Below are 22244 nucleotides of genomic sequence, written 5' to 3'. Positions count from 1 at the left end.
CACCCGTAAGACACCTATATTTCAATACCACTCATCCCAGATTTCCTTGCACTCCAGCATGACTAAATACATTCTTAAATCATTATCTGAAACACACACACACACACACAACTCCACTTCCCCATGGATCCTGACAGAGTGCCTATTAAACAGTCAAATAAGCTCTTGCCAAACCTCTCCTTAAATTACTTAAAATAAGCCTGTCCAAGGCTATGTACCCAAATCTTGGTGCAAAGCTGTGGTGATGCCCTTCCACAAAGATAGGCTTACTATCAACCCCAAAAATCACAGACTAACAAGCCTATGGAGCATATCATAACCAAGCTCATTAAGATATTAAAAAAAAAAAAAAAACGCAAACTTGACCCTTCAACAATTTAGTTTCATCAAAAGGAGATCACACCTATTAAACCTTTTTAATTTCTATAAAGATAGTTGCACAAGCTGTCACAGTGGTCATGCTGCTCATACAGCTTATCTTGACCTGAACAAAGCATTCAATACTATACTACACCTCAGTCTAGAAATGTAAAAAAAAAAAAGTAGCATCTTTAAACATAGATCCTTACATGGTATAATGGCCTGCCAAAGTCAAAATCCACATGTACTTCTTAAAATAATGGTAAGGACCCAGCAGAGTCCTCCAGAGGTAGTCTGTTATGGGTCCTGCTTGAGATCTACTCTGCTGACCTCAAAACTGTTAACACAGCCGTTGGTTAATCAAATCTGCAGACAACTGCAAACTGGGTCTAATCATCAAAAAAAATCAGAAAAAGCTTACCTTAGTTACCACAATCTACAGAAAATGGACTTAAATTAAACACTAAAAAAAGTGTAGCACTGTTCTTTTGGAAGACAGATGTTACCCAAAATAATCAGGAAGATAACACACCCTTAGAACATTTAAAAAGTAGTTACAACTTGAGCAGTTGAGTCGATGGCAAATATCCTTTTATCATCACATGGTTACTGCGGTCAGAAAATAAGTCTACTTAGCACAACTAGTAGCCAAAGATATTTCAACTAGACCCAAAGATATCCCTGTCCCCCCAATACTTTGCACCGATTAGAACAATTAAGAGCACAACACTCCATTCAGAATGCATTTCCCACAGACATCTCAAACAACTTGAAAAATCCCAGTGGTTCTGAACAAAAAATATAAAAGGACTTCTGATCTGAAGAACCATGGTCATCAGCAGAGAATGAATTCTCTCTATCTGGTGTGTCATACAGCCTCCTGAAGGATGATCTGTGCCTTGCTTTCCACACTAGAGATCCATTTCTTTTTCACAGGGTGTAATGAGGCATTTTTTTGCGTCAAGGTTTAGTCCAGGAGTTTGGCACCAATCATTTATCTTTGTCAACCCTTTCTGTAATAGGTTAACATAGTTAGGGTCTCTATGACTGTGCCCAGTTTATAGTCATCTGCAAACATGGTAAGCCACAAGTAACTTGCACTCACCTGGACTTCAGACAAAAAGACTCCAAATAGTACAGGGGGCCCAGCAAAGATCCTTGCGGTACCCTACTGGTGGAAGTGTGCATTCTGTTCGTGAGCTAGCTACCCATCTAGTAATGTATGGGTTAGTCCCCAGCTGGGGAAAGTGTCTCTCTAGGATATCCGAAGTGGGGGATTGTGCAAAAGTCTTCCACTAAATCAAGATAGGTGGTATGTATTGTTTTGCCCTCACCCAGGGCTTTAGTGACATTCGCAAAGAAGTCCACCAGGTTTAATAAGCAAGATTTATTTTTTATTTACTGCATTTGTTAACCAGGGAAGTCTACTGGGCTAAGATGAGCCCATTTTCAGTAGAAGCCTGGGGAGAAAAACTCCACATATATCAATAGTGCATGCAAGAAAAAAAGCACAATAAAAAAATGTGTATATACAATCTCTATGCATAAAAAATTAATACAAGCACAATGGTACAAGTTATTTACAAACATTACAGATCAACATTTTGTACAATCGGAGCATTGAATATGGAATTAGTCAGGGAGGGTAGCAGTTTTGATTGTTAATTGTTGGAGTTTTGCAGGCATAAGCAGTTGACTTCAGCAAATCAGACAGAGCTCCTAAGTAGTGATATTGTAGAGAGTTATAGTAGTGAATCAAGATTTAGGAGGTACTATCTTGGCACAAGTACACTGCCAGAGAGAAGATAGGTATATTCTGAGACACTTAAGAGAGTAGGATTACCAACTATTCTGATAGAAGGTGGGAGGACTTTCCATATTTTTGAGACGATAAGAGTACAGCATTTGACTAGCTGCAAGGCTTGGTTTTTCAACATCATTGTGTCTTTGAATCTTAATGGCCTGTTAGAGTGGTATGCAGTCAATGAGGAGGAGAGGGAGGGGTAAGTTGAAGGTTTTATAAGAGTTTATGTGCAGTGGTTAACTGTAAATAAGAGAGGTAGTGTGGGAGTTCGAGCCAGTTTAGATGATGGAGAGATAAGCAGTGGTATGCAGAGTTTTTTTGAATTTGTTACAAATTTGGCAATCTTGTAACACAAGTCCAGTTTGGTTTTCAGAGAGGACTGGATATTGGTGAGGAGTGGGGCACCGTATAGTAGAGCTGGTAGCAGAAAGGATGAGGCTAGAGCTTTTTCAGCAGTGAAATTAAGGTATGTGCCTACAGAGGATACACAATTTCTGATGTGTTTTTTTGATGCTGCTATGGATATGGAGGTCAAATGTTAGATTTTCATCAATAATAACTCCAAGCAGTTTAGTACTTGGCACAACTGCAATGAGCGTATTATTATGGGGTTGGTTAGAAAAATCATTCTTGCTCAGAGCGATATTTTTCTGGGGGGGGGTTCAAAGTTTAGTTTTACTGGGATTTAGAGTGAGATGGTTGTTTGACATCCAAGTTTCAGCTGAAGAGAAAGTATTTTGTGTAAGATGCAACTCTGACATAGATTTGGCAGTGCAGATGAGTATAGAATCATCTGCATACTGGATAACTATACCATGGGTAAGGGTGGTGTGGAAGTTGTTAATGAATATACTGAAAAGAAGGGGAGCTAGTATAGATCCTTGAGGTACACTGTAGTTGTGTTGAGAAAAGGTGAGGAGTGTTGCCATCTGGTGGGTTGCTGCATATTGGTGAGACAGTCTGAGAACCAGTTTAAGGTAGGGGATGAGAGACCCAAGTTGAGTTGTGAGAAAAATGTGATGTGAAACCATGTCAAAGGCCTTAGAGAGATCTAGAACTATGTAACCGGCATTGCGAGCCTTGTTTACTGTGCCCATAAAGGATATGAGAGCAGTGCAGGTACTATGACCTAGCCTGAAGCCGCGGTGTGTGTGTGGGGGGGGGCACGACTACCTGGTTTTGGACAAGATGGTTAAGAAGTTGTGTGAACACATTTTTCTAACATTTTAGAGATGGGAAAGAGGATAGCAATGGGTCAGAAATCACAGATGTCAGAGTTGCCACCTTTGTGGAGTGGAAGAACAAATGCCTTCTTCCATATGTTTGGTATACTGGATTCCTGAATAGATCTATTCAGGAGTATGCAGATAGGATGGGCAATAGAATTTACAGACAATTGTAGAAATTCAGCAGGTAAATTGTCTGGTGCGTTAGTACAAGGTTTGAGCTTATGAAGGAGCTTTTTTTAATACTGAAAGTTGGTATAGGTGAGAATGAGAATAGAGGAGTAATTGAGGACTTTGAAGAGGGAGGTTCAGATGGGGAGCAGTCTATTTGTGGGAAGGTAGTGGTGAGCTTAGCTATGGTGTCAAAATATGAACTGAACTGAAGAGCGAGGCTCTCTCAGTGGGAGTTATTTGGATTTGGGCAAGGAGTAGGGAATTGATTGTGCTCCAAAATTTCTTTGGGTTTAGTATGGGTCTTGAAGACTTGGGAAGTCTTCTTTTTTATTTTTAAATCACTAGTCATTTTGCCTCGTTGCATAATTGTTTACACTGAATAAGGTTGTTAGGATTTTTATTTTTTTGCCAGGTTTTCCAAGCTTTATCCCTACCAGACATAAGTTGCTTTGTGTGTTTGGTAAGCTAGGTTGCCTATTTAGCTTTTACTCTTTTTAGACAAGGTGGGGCTAAACTGTTTAGACTTCTAAGAAATGTTGAATTGAAGAATTCGACATCCTCACCAAGAGAGATATCAGAGTGGTATCCAGTTGATACTTTGCAAGATTTCATGAAAGGTGTTGAGGGAGAAGGGAGATAAATCTCTGGTTTGCTTAACTTGCGTGTGCTTAGGACTGAGGTGGTCTTACGAGTTTATAAAGGCTGGTAAGTGGTAGTGTGTCGGAGGAGATTGTTAGGATCAGAGATGAGTATCCAAACTAGAACTGAGCCACTGCCTGTTTTATTGTTGGGCCTGGTTATATCAATTAATAGTTGCACACAGGTATATAGGATTATGGTGGTGGAAGGGTCATGATTAGCAATATCAAGCCAGTTAGTGTTAACATCCCCTAGGGAGATGGTTTCATTTGTAATGTTAGTTATCCAGGCAAGGAATGTTGTTACCTGGGGGGATGAATATGACTATGATAAAAAGGTTTTTACAGTTATACAGTTTTAGAAAGGATACGAATATCTCTGCTGTTGAGAATCGTGGGACAGGTTTTGTGTCTTGAAACTATAGTGAAGGTGTTTGGGTATATCATGGTGATAACTCCCCCTTTTTTATGTGGTCTGTCTACCCTGAGGCGGTTGTAATTAGGGGGTAGGAATCTGGCATCTTTGACATAAGGTTTTAACCATGTATCAGTAATGGCAGTGAAGTCAGGTTTTTGTCTAACCAGGCATGTAGGTAAGTGGTTTTATTTCTAATGCTTTGGAGATTGATGGCGGTGGTGAAGTTTAGGGACTTTAAGGAGGTTGGGGTTATAACAGGCTGGAGGGGGACCATGGTTTGGATATATATCGCCACACTGACTTAGGTTGCGAAGGGTGGTAAGATTTACATGTTGTGGTTTCTTTTTAATATTGAGGAGATGGTTTAGAATTTAGTTTTTTGTTGTGGTGGTTTTGATAGGAAGGCTTTTTAGTTTTGTTTGTAAGATTAACTCTACGGCATCTAAAGTAGGGCGTACTGAGGAATAGCTAGGGAGGGACTGTTAAAAGTATGGTTGTTGCAGAAGTTGGTGTGTAAGGTATGCGGGTTGTGTGATGACAGGATAACTGTAGAAGGAGATAGAATAGTATTGGAGGTGGGAGGCATTTTACAGAGCTGTCTTCGTGTGTGTGTGTGTGTGTGTGTGTGTGTGTGTGTGTGTGTGTGTGTGTGTGTATATGATGTTTTTTGTAGCTCTACCCATGACTAAACCAAACTGGGTTGGGTAAAGAGTTTGAAGGTCACCTATATCCTTGTGAATAAGGTATATGAGGATTCTTTCCACAGCCTTGAAGATAAGGGCTAGTTAGACTTATGGGTCGATAGTTCCCAGGGTAAACTTGATAGACCCCCTTTGTCCATTCTCCACTCCATCAGTACAAAACTGTTTCTCAGGCTGAGATTAAAGAGAGTGCCGAGTGGTTGTGCTAGGTCATGTTTTAGACTGTTTGGTAAGCAGCCTGGGATGAAATCTGATACCATAGAGGCAGTGTTTTTGGCCTTGCAGAGTGCTTGTATGACCTATTCTTTGGAGATGCTCTGTAGAGGACTGGTATCAGGGAATGCTTTGGGGTAGGTCTGGTGGGGACATGGGGGGGGGGGGCGGAGTTATTGCCAAATCCATCAGCTAGCAGCTTGGTGATATCCTCAGGTTCAGTGTTGAAAGTTCAGCACACAGCTGGCCATTCCCTTTTAGGTTTCACACATAGCTAAAGAATGCCTTGCGATTGTCTTTGGCTAAGGATGCTAACAGCCTAGTAGCTAGACTTGGAGGATTTAACATGCTATCCGATTTGCTTGTTCAAGCTCTGGAGAATATTCTTCTCTATTGAGTAAGCTCTCTCCTGTTCTTAGATATCAGGCTGTTTTTGTTGTACAACTTATTTATGCTTACAGTCCACCAGGGTGGACTGTTTGTATGGAAGACCTAGTTTTGTTTTTGTTGGGTACAGCTCAGTCTATGCATTTGCTTAAGTGGCTATACGGGGCATTTGTATATTTCTCGGCATTGAAGAAATTGTTGGCAGGGGCTTTGAAAACTTTTTATCCCATCACTTAGTAAGCAATAGTTGGTTTTGGAGAAATTTTTCAGTTGTATAACTTCTGTGGGGGGTGTCAGGTTTGATCTTTACTTCAAACGGGACAGATTTATGGTCTGACATTATTAAGGATGGCAACACACAGGGGTAGTGCAGTGACCCCCATGTTGGTGAGCACTAGGTCCAGGATATTTGAGCCCCAAGTGGGGGTGCAGACCAACTGTTCCAGGGCATTTGAATTGACAAAGTTAAGGAACCTCATAGCAATCATGTCAGTACTCATGTAAGACACCCAGCTGATGGAAGGCTAGGTGAAATCTCCCATGACCAAGGTATTTAGCTGTATACTACGGGACTCTAGAAACTCCAGGTAGGTGGAGTGCTTCTCCTGGTTCATGCTGGGGGACCTGTAACTAGCGATGATATGGGAATGTATTTTACCTATACTTAACTGGACCTGGACTAGCTCAAGACAGTCATACTTGTTTCATCAGTCTCAGGGTGTATTTGGATTTAGTGAAGATGGACACACCTCCACCTTTGGTTCTTTTGTGCTCATTCTGGGGTCTGAACATGGAAAGGCACCGTAGCCTTGTACAGCCACTGTACTATCAGTGGCCTGAACCAGATCTCAGTGACTACAAAAACGTCAGCATCTTCCAAAGTAAGAAGTGCTTCCAGGTAGTGCGGCTTACTGTTTGAGCTCTTAGCGTTGAGCAGCATGAAGTTGAGTTTGTCTTTAGTGGATTTCTTTACATCAGAAGTTTTGTTTGGAGATTGCCTAAAAAAAAAAAAAAACACACTATGGGGGAGGCAAGCGTCTTCTGACAGTATCTGAAAGCCTTGAGGAGACAGGTGAAGGCAAAGCAACGTGAACTGTCCATGTCTTTTCAGGCCAACAGATACTGGATCCCCTGGAGTGACACCAGAAGCTAAGCCAGTTATTAAAATCAATCATTTTTTGTTTGTAGCATGTCATCATCCTAGATGAAGGAAGAATGCTGCTTAGGGCTAGGGACATACCTGCAATCAGAGTGTTCAGCCATGTCTCTTTCATATAATCCAGAAAGTCATTCACACCAACATGTACTATGACAGAGTCTTAACGGTAACTGTTGCTGAGCGACTTGAGTGCATGTGTAACTTGACTGATTCTGGCACCTGACTGTGACCTTCTAGTTCAACTTGGTGAGGGGGACAGCTGTGTCTCTCATTACTGAGTCACCCTATAACCATCACATTTGTTTGAGGTGTTTTGCCTTAAGGGCATAATTGATGAGACACTGATGTGTGTGCTGAAATGTGCATTCTGTTCATGTACTAATATGAACATGTTTGCACTTTGGAGGTCTCTGGTCTTTTGGCAAGCTGTTAGGAAGAATCTCCATGTATGAGAGTGTGTGCATCTTGACATTAACTTGTGTGACAGGGATTTTGTGCATGCCGACAACCTGTTGTATGCCTTTGTTTAATGTTATGTGAGAGGATTTATTCTAGTTCAATGGTATAGTTATCTCTCTCACATACTTTGTTTGCTTTAGAAGCGAATGGCTGAGAGTATACATGAGACAATTGCTACTTTGCCTCACAATACCCCATGTCAATCAGGTTGGATGGACAACTGGTGGGAAACTGGCAGTCCATTATGCCAGGTATATATTGCAGTAACTAGTGGGGATGGACAAGATGGACCAGGGTTTGACAGAGACTAAACAAGGACAGTTATTCTGTGGAGGGCTAAAGGAGGAAGATTGTGTCAGCACCTCTGAATGCACAGCTGAGTTGCTCAATGGTTAGCAAAGTGCAACTAAGTAGCTCAGAGAGAGGCAGTGGAGTTGAGTAGGGCTCTTTAATGGGTCTCAAGTGAAAGTTGTTGTTTCTAACCATTTACTTCTACAGACACCACCACTAATCCCTGTGGCACAGCTACGCGCAAATGTGGTGCTTAAATACAAAAGGAATTAAGCAGTTTAAACTCAAACTATCCAATGAGAGCACCCCAAACTGAGATATTTTCCAACAATCCCCAGCTCAGATTGGTCCTGGGCTGCACACTTCTGCCACAAGGGTGCAGGAAGGCCTTCCTAATGTAGGATGGCTGGTTTTAGTGCTCAATAAATGCCAAAACCGTCTAGACTCAAATCTGAATCTGGCCTATACTAGAAGATACAACAGAGCCATTTTTTTAAAAAGTGCAGGAAAAAAAAGTCAAGCAACAACAATGATAAAATATAATAGTAATTTAATAGTAAACAGTTCAAAAAGTGTAGTGCAAACATTACATATACTTAATATTTGCAGATCACAGTGGATGATTTTGATGTAGTTAAAATTCTATCTGGGTCTCAGGCTAAGTCACCAAACTTGCAGCAGCTTTGAAAGATACCTTAGCCTTCATCAGTACTTACCATCATCCAGTGGCTTCCCCCCTTCTCTGGAATAACTTCCTCAGCAGGTTAAACAATGCAATTCTGCATCTTACTCTAAATTTTACCCCAAGATTAACTTTTTTTGTTTTTAATTTAATAAAGTCTCTTGTTTTTCATTTATGACAGACAAACATACATTTATGCAAACGAAAACAAACCACGTTGACTTATTTTTAGTTGTAAACATTATACATCACTTACAAATCAAATCAATCCAGTTACTGTTAGTCAAAACATTACACAGCTCATACAAATACTGCCTTCCTTTAAATCTCAATCGTCCTCCAAAACATTATTCTGCATGTACTGTTCTCACAATTCTCATTTTTTTTTTCAATTTAACTTGCTCCTTCCCTTTTCTAAAGTTCCATTTCCAGTCGTTTCATCTCTGTTACTACTATATTCACTACTACTAGTACAACTGGTTTAAATTTGGACTTTCATTTTCTAGTAAACTGCTTTTTTGGCAACGACCATAATTAGATTCAGCAAGACCTTACAATGTCTAGGCAATTCCGATTCTGTACCATACCTCAAAAAAAATTATTTCCTTAGTTATACCAATTTGCTCATTCAGTATTTCGGATAGAGTAGTCTGCAGGTAATTTTTTAAAGTCTGCCAACTCATTATATTTCCCCAAATGTATGTTCCCAATTACCTCTTTCTTCTCCATCACACCTCCAACATTTGTTGTCTACCTGAGGAAACATTCTTTGGAGTCTAATTGGGATATAAAAATACCCATGTAAACACTTCCAAGCAAAGATCCTAAATCTTCTAGACTTTGATGCATATCTGGGACATATACATTCACCCCCCGCATTATTTCTTTGTGAATTATTTATCCAATCTCTTCCCGCTCCTTTCTAACCTCCTCTGATCGATTGTTAGAGTTATCCTGCAATATTTTATATGCTAAACTAAATTATACCTTTTTAACAGCAGGTTCTGATCTAGATTCTACTAAAAGGTATACCAGTGTTTTGGTTTTTTTTTTGTGCTTAGGATCCCCTATTTCTTTCTCTTTGCCTATACTCCGATATCAGTCCCCGATAGAAGTCAGTCTCTAGCCGGCAGTCCAAATAAATTATTGGCCTCTTACCATTCTGTTATCTTTCCTTCTCTGATTATATGCTCCCAATACCTTAGTTCCTTTGCCAGTTTTCGCCAATAAATTCCACCCCCCTTGCCTATTGTCTGTATTCCTAATTGCAGTCATCCCTATTGGTAGAATATCCTTTCTCCATTCCTGTGGTGGCTTAGCTCTTAGAATACTTTCTGCTACTTTAAGAATAGAATATTCTGTATAGTTATGATTACTGTTATTGTCCTTAAGGATCTGCATCCAAAATCCCAGTCTCTCCTTGATTCTTAAGCTTCCCCCCGTTTCATCATCACTCCTTTCCACTTTGAATTATAGCTTTCTGCTTGTGCTATGCATAGGAGCCTAAACGGTGTAGCTCTGAAATACCCCATTTGACTTGGGTAATTTCAAAACCTTTCTTCTATTGGAAGAATCAGTTTATCCAACTTAACCTCTGCCATATTCCCCTCCTAGATAAAATCCTTCAGCTCTTTATTAAATTATCCAGAAATTTTCCTCTGCTTGATAAAAATATGCCTGATCTGTGTATAACACTAAAGGGACTAAACACATTTTGACTGCTTGTATCTTGTCAACCTTATCCATAAAACAGAGCTTTCAATTTCTTAGTTTTTGTATTGTCTTTTGTATTAAGTCGCTTCCCACATATCCTTGGCTGTCACAACAGAATCCTTTTTAATCCATACTCCTAAACACTTCATTTTATTATGTCTCCATAAACATAAGTATTGCTGAACCAATGTGCGTGTGGGTACATACTTTACAACAATTGCCTTGGACTCTCCTTTCTTGAGAAAGGAGGTAAAGCCTGAGAGTGGGTACTGGCAAAGCATACATGGTCATACAAAAGCCTTGAAACTCCCATGACTCCTAACGGATAAGGATGAATTCACAAAACCCATTAGAAAGTTACCACCAATTTTACTCTCCTTTTTAGGGATGTGAGGTATCCAAACCACTTCAATCTTTTTGGTAGTGGAATGTTAGAACACATCTTTACAGTTACACTGCAGTGCTTAGAAAGATTAGCCCTCCCCTGTCAAGTATTTAACTCACAACTTTTCTAAACACTTTTACTGAATTATCACTTAGGACATGAGCACAAATACATGGAGAAAAAGCATACTAATGCTTTTCGTGTACATATACTACATACATTTTTTGCAACATCATTCAGTCCAACATTACATAAACTGCTAAATTCCTGCCTTCTCTTAAACTTCACTCCTCCTGATCATTATGCACATACTATTCCCATAAATTTCATTTATTTCTATGTAATTTGCTCCTTCCCTTTTCTAAAGATCACGCCACCAGGTATTTCATCTCTTTTACAATATTTAATAATTCAAATACAGTTTAGATTTTGAAGTTTTTTTGGCAGTCAATAGAAATGAACTTAATGTCTTACTATGTCTAGGCAATTCAGATCCTTTCTTTAGTAGTTACAGCCATTTGTCCCCCTCCAACACCAAATCTTTGACAGAGTACTCTATATGCAAGAATTTGAGAAATCTGCTTATTCATTACACTTACAAAAAAACATGTTACCAGTTACTTCTTTTTCCCCATCACACCTCTATCATTTGCTAACACAGGAACAGTTAGAAACCATTCTAAAGCAAATTACATCCTATTAAAACGATATGTCAAAATTCATTTTTCCCACAAACCCCAAGAACACAGCTACCTATGCAGAATTAATCACAGAAACCTTATACAAATGCAGGTTTTAAATTAGTAGGCTGTAATCTTGGGTTAATGAGATGGGGTGTAAAATAGACATTATAATATATGTGGAACTGACATTTTCCTTTAATTTTGCACAGTTTAATATCTGGATTAAGACCCTTGTCTTTATGTAATAAATTTCAAGTGGAAACAAGTAGGAGACCAAAAATAATAAGTTCCCTTTAGCAGCAAATGTTTCAGCTCGTCTTCCGGACTACAGCAGGGGGACTGCAATCAAGAAAAAGCACAAATGGAAATATTTATGGAAGACTTAAATACACCAAGGTGTAGATATGACTCAACAACTAAAAATTATGATGTATGTATGAAAGTCTCCAGTGGAAATTTGGAAGCTAGGAAGGAAATTGTAGAAAAGCACCAAGTAACAAAAAGCACGAAAATGGAGCAGGATACAAAAATAAATAAAATGTATTAACCGCTTTTGTCAAATATTAGGATTGACTTCTTCAGAATACCCGAAAGGTCAGAAAGACCATCCTTTTATACATAAAACAATTAAGTCATGGATTGAATGAAAGTGAATAATTGAGAATAAAAAATTTTAAAAACAGACTCCCTTATTTTCTGAATTGTTTCTTTTTCAATAAACTAAAATTAAAATAAGCCATTACTTGGTACCACTGTAAAAAATATATGTGGTAAATGTGCACCCTGACACTAAATTACAAAAAATGTCAGCTGGTGGATATAATACAAAACTATCTACTGCTATTAGAGAAAATATGAACATAATATGTATAAATCTGTGCAACAAGCAATATGTACAATAAAAAACCCAAAATGTCTTGGAACAAGCAATAATTAGTATCAGTACTATAAAAACTTACATGGAAATGAAAAACAAAGCCATAGTGTAGACCTCATTAAAATAAAAAGTCAGTTTTAAATAACTGGTGAGGGACACCATATTGTTCAAATCTGGGCTAGTAGTGGCATTAACTCTAAATTGCCACATAAGTTGTCTAAATTCAAGAAACCAGTCACTGAGTCCCCCTCGCTCATCCATTACTACCCTTTCCAGAATAATAAGCTTGAAATTGTGGTTTGGAAATGTATTAATGTGCTGTGCCAGGGCATTTTTGGTGCTGCCTTTAGTTATATCATAGGTATGCTGATAAACTATGTCCTAAAGACATTTTTGGTCTTACCAATATAAAACCCAGGACACGCCTGGCAAATGGCAGCATACACTACTTGTTTACTCGCATGATTACAGTTCTGGTTGACTTTTACTCATCCATAACCTTTAATAAAGACTCTGTCGCACTAACATATGTTTGCATTGAGTGCAGTGTCCGCATTTTGTCATTTTCCCAATACCAGGTTTTGTGTTCTTACCACTGGATTCCAAAAGGTTTTTAATGCTGGAATCCTTTTTATATGCTATAACAGGGGAGTCACCCATCTTCCCTCCTATGGTCTCATCGCTCATAAGAATGAACCAGTTTTCTCACCAATATGTCCCGTATCAATGGGAATTGTCAAGTTGTACGTGAGAATAAGTCCATGTTGAAATGGGGCAGTTGTCGAAACCCTACTTTGTTAAGGTGCACAGAGTCTAGAAATGTCCAAACCCAACAGTAGATAGAAATAACCTTCCACTCTCTTTTTGGATACTTCCTCAAGTAAAGGTTTCACAAATTCTTCAGGGTACCCCCTGTTGACTAACATACCCAATAAAACATCCCTTTCCTTATAAAAGTCCTCAATTCTGCTGATCGTGCGGGCAAATCTCACCCCTTGTCCTTTTAAGGATCTTTTTTGATGAAGGGGATGTCACCTGTCAAAATGACGACGGGTGTTCAAGTATGTGGGTTTCCTGAAGATGTTAGAATAAAACTGGTTCAAATGGTGCAAAGCCATGCAATGAATTATCATGGAAATGATCAACAAGGGCATTGGCAACCTACAGACACTGAACCCATTCCAGTGTGGCTTCATTTAAGGAAGGGTCTTGCCTACTCAACCTTGTAGACTTCAAGAGGGTCACCAAGGCTACAGATAAGTGGAAAATGGTGGATGCTGCCTACTTTGACCTGGCCAAGGAATTCAATACAATTCCCCATTTAGGTATCGCTGACAAACTCTCAAGAACTAGGCAAAAATCCCTATATAATTTGCTGGACTGCCAACTGGCTTACAGATAGGGCCCAATAAGTCAGGAAAGGCAAGACCACCTCCACCAAGTGATCGGTCACCAGTGGAGGACCCTAGAGCTACATGTTGGGTCTAGTCCTGTTTGGCACCTACTCCTCAGATGTCAAGGCTAAATTAGTAAAAGGCCTTTGACTCACCAACTTCAAACAGAACTGTAAATTGGGAGCTATCACACAGTTCCCCACATAACAATGGCATCCTACAAGAGGGTCTAACAGAAATAAATGCCTGGTGCCAAACCAACAGATTAAAATAACTTGAAGAAATGCACTGTAGTGTCCTTTGGGAATTCATCCACTCAAGCTCAATAAAATGCCCTTAAATGTTGACCCGGAAGTTAAGGATATGGGAATATATGTAGATAGTAATCTGGTCTTCGACCAACATGTAGCCAGGACAGTTATAAATTCATTCTATGACACCCAATTTATAAACAAGTATATGGCATACAAGTCCAAGGAAGTTATTGTATGACTATTAAGCCCTTATCAGACTCCTCATTGGATTACAATGCCTCCTTTGTCACGTACCTAACCAGGCACTTGCCAACAAGTGAACAGCTTCAAAGAGTTCATCAGGATGGTGCAAGGTATGAATTCCCATGTCCTACTTGGATCACCTTAAGGGCCTCTCTCTCTGCACTCAGCCTCCTACAGGTTTCAGAGTGGTAATCTATGTGCAATACACAAGGCATCCTCAGATCTAGCTCTGATGGATCTCTTGTACATCTGCAAAACACCAGCAACAGAAACACTAGATCCAAGGACCTGAACTTTGTCTGCAACATAAACAGAACATGCTAGAGAGACCAATGTGTGGATGAAAATTGCCCTGCACTATGGAATAGCCCATGTGAAGCAGGGTTCAGCCCTGACTATATTCAAACAAAACCTTGACCAATTAATTGGAAATTGCAAATTCACCCCTGGTCTAGCTCATGTCTCCGACAGGCAAAAGTAGACAGTGAGTGAGTTAATCCGAAACTAATATACCCTTCCAACATAACCCTCAGCAACCTTCTTACTAACATAACCCATCATATAAGCATCCAAGGTGCTTGGGAAACAAAACTGTGTTGGGTTGCACAGACAGGCTTAGAGAGACCCTGGTGGTCATTAGCCTAGTATAAACCTAAATAAAATGTTATAAAGCTTGCTTGGGGTATAAAAACTACACAAACACTTCCAAGTCAAAATCCTAAACCTTCTGGACTTTGCATACTTAGGAACCATGCATGTGTCATCCCACTGTTACTTTGAAAATTGCTTTTCCAGTCTCTCATCCCAATATTTTCTAACCTTCGCACTAATTCTTACAATTACTATGCAATACTGTATATACTCTATTAATTATCCCTTTAACAGCAGATCCTGTTGGAAAAGTCAGCTAAAAACTCTAATGGCTCTGGTCTTTCCCTTAGGATTTCCCTACCCCTTTTCTCTTTGCTTAGATTCTAGTATCAATGTTTGGTAGGGAATGCACACACTAACCTGCAGTCCAAGTTTCTGCCTGGCATCATCCCACTCAATTAAACTTCCCTCTCAAGTTGCTACCAATACCTTAGTTCTTTTCCAAGTTTTCCTCCAGTTAATTCCAGTCCCTTTTTGCCTATGCTCTGTACCTCTACTTACAGTCATCCTTACTGGCAAAATCTCCTTTCTCCATTCCCATATTAGCTTAGTTTTTAGAATAAATTCTGCAGCTTCATGAATATAACTCTGGTTGATAAAAATATGCTCGAACTATACAAACATGTTCAAGGGACTAAAGATTTTCACTGCTTGTATCTTACTATTCATAAACAAGAGCTTCCAGTTTCCCAGTTTTTGAATTACTTTTTGCTCGTCTCTCCCAATTATCCTCAATGGCCATAAACAGAAGCCTTTTTAATCCATACTCATAGATACTCCATCTTATGATCCCATAAATATGGGTATTGCTGAACCAAACCAATTCGCGTATGGGTATTTAAAACAAAAGCTAGAGCCATAAATTTTCATTACATTTTATATCCCAAAATATCGAAACAGTCCAAAATGTTTCACAACACAGAAATGCCCTTTTCTGGATTTATCAAGTACAAAATATCATCTGCAAACAAAGCCAACTTCTATTACCATACCAGCTTTATCCAGAGATCTTTATTATTTGCTTTATATTTTAAGTGTTGAAAAAGGGTAGAGAGAACACCCCTGCCTAGTTCCTCTTTTCAAATAACTTGAGAAGAACCCTCCCACTTTAACTCCTGCCTTCAGTCCTTCACATATTCTCTGAATTAGCCTTACTATTGTACAAGGGAATGCAAATACTTGCATTGCCTTACTCATAAAAATCACAGCTAAGTCTGTCGAATGTTTTCGCAGCATCAAGACCCACCTATAACAGCAATATTTTTTACATTCCACTTCCTTGTAGTTCATCACGGTTCTATTAATGTTGCCAATGTTCGCCTTCCCCCCACAAAACCACAATGATCCATAATCTATAAATTTTGGCATCACCTCTACCATTTCTTTAGCTAGTACAGACATTAAAACAATTCATAACCGTGGTTTAAAACTGAAGTAGAGCTATATGAAGCTAGGTCTAAACAGGCCTTTACCCTCATTGGTTAATACAGCCATCACAGCTTTCTTCCAAGGTGCTTCCCGCCTTTTAAAATGCTATTAACAAAATCTTACAGACCTTTATCACTTCCCCCCTCCTAACTTCCACAGGAATGCCATCTCTTCCTCGAGACTTCCCTGCAGATTAACATTTTTATCTCATCTACTCCTACTAGTTGTCAAACCTCATCTTCCTCCAACATTGGTATAGTCAAGTCTTCCATAAATAACCCCACGTGTGCTCTTTCTTGGTTTTCACATTCCTCTTCTTTATACAAATTTTCATAAAATTTCTACTTCTTAAAACTGAATATCTGTAAAAGATGATGTCCGCAATAGCCACAAATTAAACATTTAGAAAAAAAAATTATAATCTACTTGTTCATATACATAGGCTGTAACCTAGATATCCATCTTAAAAGGTAAAAAAGGTAATATACACATAATGACATACTACACACATTTGTAGATAATTCAGAACAGCTTGTGTCACAACATGCTATCTCATATCACAAAACACTTCTGCGATTAATTACAAACTAATAAACTACTGTAGACAAGACAAAAGACAAGGTCCTGCACAAATGCAGATGGCCCTCCACAACTGAGCTGCAATCTCAACAAATACAACAGACGTGTAACAATTTGACATATAGCAAACGGTACAACATGGCAAAAAGTAATTACTTCACAGAAAAAAAAGTGAATAACTAAAGCATTGCAAAAAAATGGACTGGGAAATAAAAGTACAAGAAAGAATGTATATAAAAACATGTGAAGAGGGCAACATTTTGAACAAGAAAAAAGTACTTGCAGCATAGGGTTTCAATGGTACTCCTCAGCCAGCATTACCAACCCTATAACTGAGGCAATGTGGAAAGCACAATGTCATGACTGTCAAAATAATGTAGTAGCTACGTGTATACATACCAAAACCTACCTACTTCTTACCTATCTCTAATTTTGCATAATGTTCCTGACACCGAGTCATATTTTGCCCTGCGTCTCGTACAGTGTTTTATGATGTGTTACATTATTGAGAATTACAGTCAGGAATGCCACCGATTAGGGTTTCATACATCTTGTTAGGAAATTTCATGCCGATATAAAACCTGTCATTCTATTAACTACTGAATGGAATTACAATCACATTTAAAAAAAGGTGCTGGGATGTGCTAACATGCACACACACGCATGCATTTGCACGTTTACTTGCACACAACTGCAATCAACATACACACATGCGTGTGCATGTGCTTATTTACAAATATGTACATTCAAAACTGGTATTACGCCTGTCCAGTAAAAATAATAAACGTCTACATATTATTTATATACACGTGACAAGTGTTTATGCATATACGTAGACAGAAATTAAACACGTCAGTTTTCATGCATTAAAAATTACAACAGCAGTATAAAGAATACCTCTGCAGTGCATAAAAGTAAGCGCATTTCACCTTTTAAGGATGACTGAACTTCAAAGTATTTATAAGACCAACCCATTAGAACACTCGCAATCTCACAAGTGGGTGTGCAGAAGGGAATGGAGCAAAGAATGGCGTTAACCAAAAACGAGGAAGCAGCGTGGCTTAAGCTTAACATGTGTAAGTTTTGCACTGGGGTGTCTAAAATAGGAATACTAAATCAACACGAGTAGAAAGGAATTAGAATTCCAACTCAGTTAATTCTTCAGATAACACGAATAGAGGCAATCTGACAGCTATTAACTAAGCTATGTCACAACCCAAAGAATGCATTTTCTAAAAGTACAAACATCAGGCATACTATTAATAGTCATGTGATAAAGGACAAGAATAAAATAAAGATGATTTCATTAGCCTTTACTGTAAAAGCATGAGAACCTTATGGAAGAAAAGTGCCGGAAATGTCATTCTTCTCCAATAAACTAAAACTCAAATATAGAGTCGTATCGAAATGATAAGGAAGTTCACGAATGTATTGTATGGTATACAATAAAGTTTGCAATCTTTAAACACTTCTAACGTGTACATACGTTACCACCATCTCTACTTAACACATTACGAGTGACCAGGCATTTAAATGAGGCCTAGAATGTCTCCAGGAATTAAAACAGGGCCTCTCATCTGCTCGTGAAATCACTGCAACCTACGCCCCCTTATTGTAAGAACACCATCCGTGTCCTCCACCTCCTTCCCTCTGCCTATTCCAGACATAGTTATTTATTCTCAGAGAAAACAGGGCGTTGTATTCAACTCCTCACCTGAATCAGTATGAAAAAAAACTAAACTTGTTGAACACTGGAATGTCCTACTGTCAGAGCTGCCTGTTGTATAGTTACGATGGAACCAGGAGTATTTCAGCAACCCTGTCTTGTACTAAACGCGAGATACGGAAGGAGACCCATGCAACTCGGAGCAAGGAAAAAAGGCGGAGTCAAGGCGCTGCCTCTGACGTAAGAAGGTTACCGCATACCAACCTTTTAAAGGTACTAGTGGTTTAAAAAATGTATTGACGGGAAAAACATTTAGTGATAAACTACGAACTACAGACAGTTGAGAATATTCCCTGGTCTTAAACTATCGCACGAAATGATGTGCCCGTGTATTTTAGTTACAAAAATCCCTTTGCACTGCAGGATGAAGTCAGCGATCACTGAAACTTAACTCTGTAATTGTTAACTAGGGTTACCACCTGTCCCTCTTTGAGACGGACAGTCCCACTTTGGGCAGTTGTGTCCTGCGAAAAAAATAACTAAAATAAAAATGGCAAATGTCCTGAGATTTTAAGATAAAATATATTTCTTAAGTTTTCTTTAATAGTTGCATAAAACAGTTATTTTGTATCTGGAACCCATAAATACTATACGACATAGCATAAGCAACTCAAATGCTATAAAAATAACATTTTATTTTAGCAAAAATGTGAAGTTCTGTCCTTTGTACTGGCCGTGGATATGTTTTGTCCTGCAAAATCTCACATTTCTACAAAAATGTCCTACTTTGGGCATTTGAAAAGGTGGCAACACTAATTGTTACTGATTAGGGTTACCACCTGTCCCACTTTGCGAGGGACAGTCCCTCTTTGGGCAGTTATGTCCGGACAAAAAATTGTAAAAATGGCAAATGTCCTGAGATTTTAGGACAAAATTATTTCCTATATTTTATGTAATATTTTCATAAAACAGTTATTCTGTATCTAAAATACCTAAATGTTATAAGAAACAGAATAAGCAACTAAAATGCTACAAGAATAAGCTTTTATTTAGGCAAAAATGTTAAGTTCTAACCATTATACTGACCGTGGGTATGTGTCGGCGTGTAAAATCTGATCTTTGTACCAAAAATGTCCCACTTTGGCCATTTGAAAATGTGGCAACCCTATTACTGATACTTGGGAGAAAAAACGTACTTTTTTAGCTTTGCTGCACTTGATTCCGCTGTGTTCAGTATTTGCATTTTTAAGACTGGTCGGTAGACCAACATTTTGTCTACATATAATGCGTTAAGTTGCACGCTTTGCTTAAGGAAAGTTGAGATGATGCCTAAGGGAGGCATAGCAAGAGAACATGCAGATTACATATAACATACGTCTCAACCTCTTAGAAATCTGGACAGTCTGCTAAAATCTGTACAGTTGAGAGGTATACTTAAGGCAGTGTGGGGAGATCACCATAGCCAGGTCTGTAAGCAGGATTGGAACTAAGAGGCTATAATATTACCGAAATGATCCACCATGCTGCCTCTCCAAATATAACTAAAATGAAAGTGACTGCAAGTGAGTTAGCGGAGAAAAAAGTCGTTAAAGAGTAATGTAAGCTTTATACCGTTATCTAGCAGGATGGAAATTTTAGTACATATTACTTAGATTTATTCACGTGCTTGGCCCTTTCTGGCACTCAAGTAAATTGGAGATTTTTTTCTCAAAGCCATGTTTTCCAGGTTTTGGCATTTAAACGTCAGAAACTCCAACTGCGCTTCATTAGTGGTTACCTAATACTTTATATTTCTCATGTCTTGTGATAGGCCCAGAACTTGGTGTGAATGACTGAAGATTGTGTGTGTTCTACCTGAGCAACTGGCTAGCATTAATACTGCTTTTATCCTGGCTGTACCTGCTGGTATATTTTCTTTCTTTTTTTCAGGAATGTTTGCTACTTTATTTTACAATCACACTTTAAAAAACATATCATGCAAATTGTTTCTTTTCATCTAAAAATCACACATATTGTTATTATCAAAGTATTGCTTAGCTAATTACTTGACTTTTGGCTGCACTAGACTTTAAACTGTAAGCTAAGGTTGATGCTGGATTTTATGTTAAATCCAGTTTTCTCTATTATGCCTTCTTTCACTGCTGGTATATTTTCTGCAGTTCATGCAGAACCATGGATCTTCACCCACAGAAACTGGCACAACACTCATTTTACCTTTGGTTACTGAGATGGTCCCACTGGAGGCTGGATCTCACAGAGTGAATTAGTCAGGGATTAATTATCATTTTTTTTGTTCTTCACCCTTTTGGATGGCATAAACAGGTAAAAAGTTATTCTGCCACTCTACATAAAAACACAAGAACTTCATGATTAAGTTGAGGTATTTTTAATTCTGTTAATTTAGGTCTGGAATAGACACGTGTTATCCTACACACATCCCAAATGGAATTATATACTTGGTTCTGTTGCTTCTTGTTCTGGATATAGATTCCCGATTGCCAGAGTTTGTCAAAGGCTTTAAACTAGTCAGTAAAGCAGAAGAATATATTCTGTAATTCTCTTGCTATCTCCATTATCCAGTGGATGTTGACAATTTGATCTCTGGTGCCTCTGCCTGTTCTAAAACCAGCTTGAATATATTGCAGTTCTTGACCATATACTGCTACAGTCCAGCTTGTAGGACCTTGAACGTTACCTGCTAGCATGTGAAACAAGTGCAATTGTTTGATAATTTGAACAGTCTTTGGCACTGCCCTTTTTGGGACAGGAATACAAATTGACATTTTCCAATATATTGACCATTGTCATGGTTTCCAAATTTGCTGTCAAATTCCAAGCAGTATTGGAACAGCATAATTTTTAAGTATCTTAAGCAACTTAGCTGGAATTCCAAACCAAGAAAGGAGGGGGGGGGTCCATATTCATAAAGGACACCCACACCTCAAGGTTGGTGGCAATGCATGATGCATCGGAGACCATCCAGGTGCAATTAACCATAGGCAAGACTGCTCTGCAATTTGTAGCATGTTACAGGCCACCCTCTCAAACTCAGGAACCTTACATGGCCTTCCTGAAAACATTGGAGGGGATAAATGTATCTCCAAACACCATCATACTAGGTGACTTCAACTACCCTAATATAGACTGGGAACACTACTCAAGCCCGAACACTCTAACCCAAAGATTCCTGGAGTTCATAAACTCAAATGCCATGGAACAACTAGTCACCATCCCCACAAGAGGAGAAAACATACTTGATCTCATCATCATGAACATGGGATCAAAATGTTCAACACCGGAAGTATACCCCTCACTGGTGAGATCAGATCATAAATTAATCTCGCTGGAGGTCCTCATCCCGCCCCCACCTGAAACAAAAAAGACCACAGTGAAAAACTTCTGAAAAGCCGATTTCACACTTCTAAAAACTAGTGTGGTCTCCTTTAAGGCCCCTGAGCCAGTGGTAAACATTACTCAAACCGCTGAATCACTTACAAATGCCTTCTACCAGCACCTACAGGACTGCATGGATCAGGCAATCCCAAACAAAACTAAGACTCTCTGTACCAAAGGCAAGCATCCAGTCTGGTGGACCCCAGCCATAAACAAGCTCTACAACAAAAGGAGGAAGCTACTACAAGATAGAGCAAAATCCTTGAAAGGTAAGACACCTTTGATCATTATAAGTAAAAACTAAGAGCTCTCATAAAATCATCCAAGGCAAATTTTGAGAGAAAAATCGCCAAGGACTCTAAAGACAATCATAAGGCCTTCTTTAGCTATGTTAGAAACCTAGGAGGAAACTCCCAGATATGCTCAGAATTAGTTCAAAATGATGTGAAAATGACTGAACCTACAC

The 22244-nt window shown here is 38.8% G+C and overlaps 1 protein-coding gene across 1 annotated transcript in view; it reads right to left on the bottom strand.

Annotated features, from left to right (window-relative positions):
• The window catches only part of KTN1 (kinectin 1), a gene marked incomplete in the record, with an annotated part of 2305074 nt that extends 2286474 nt beyond the window's left edge, over positions 1 to 18600 (bottom strand). Inside the window, 1 exon segment of the mRNA XM_044074427.1 lies at positions 18434 to 18600.
• Positions 18601 to 22244: the final 3644 nt, after the last annotated feature.

This window comes from Protopterus annectens, chromosome 6.part0 (assembly GCF_019279795.1).
Source record: "Protopterus annectens isolate FY-2018-M chromosome 6.part0, PAN1.0, whole genome shotgun sequence".
NCBI lineage: Eukaryota > Metazoa > Chordata > Ceratodontiformes > Protopteridae > Protopterus > Protopterus annectens.
The sequence above is the reverse complement of the archived record's forward strand: the minus strand, read 5'-3'. Positions and strand labels throughout refer to the sequence as shown.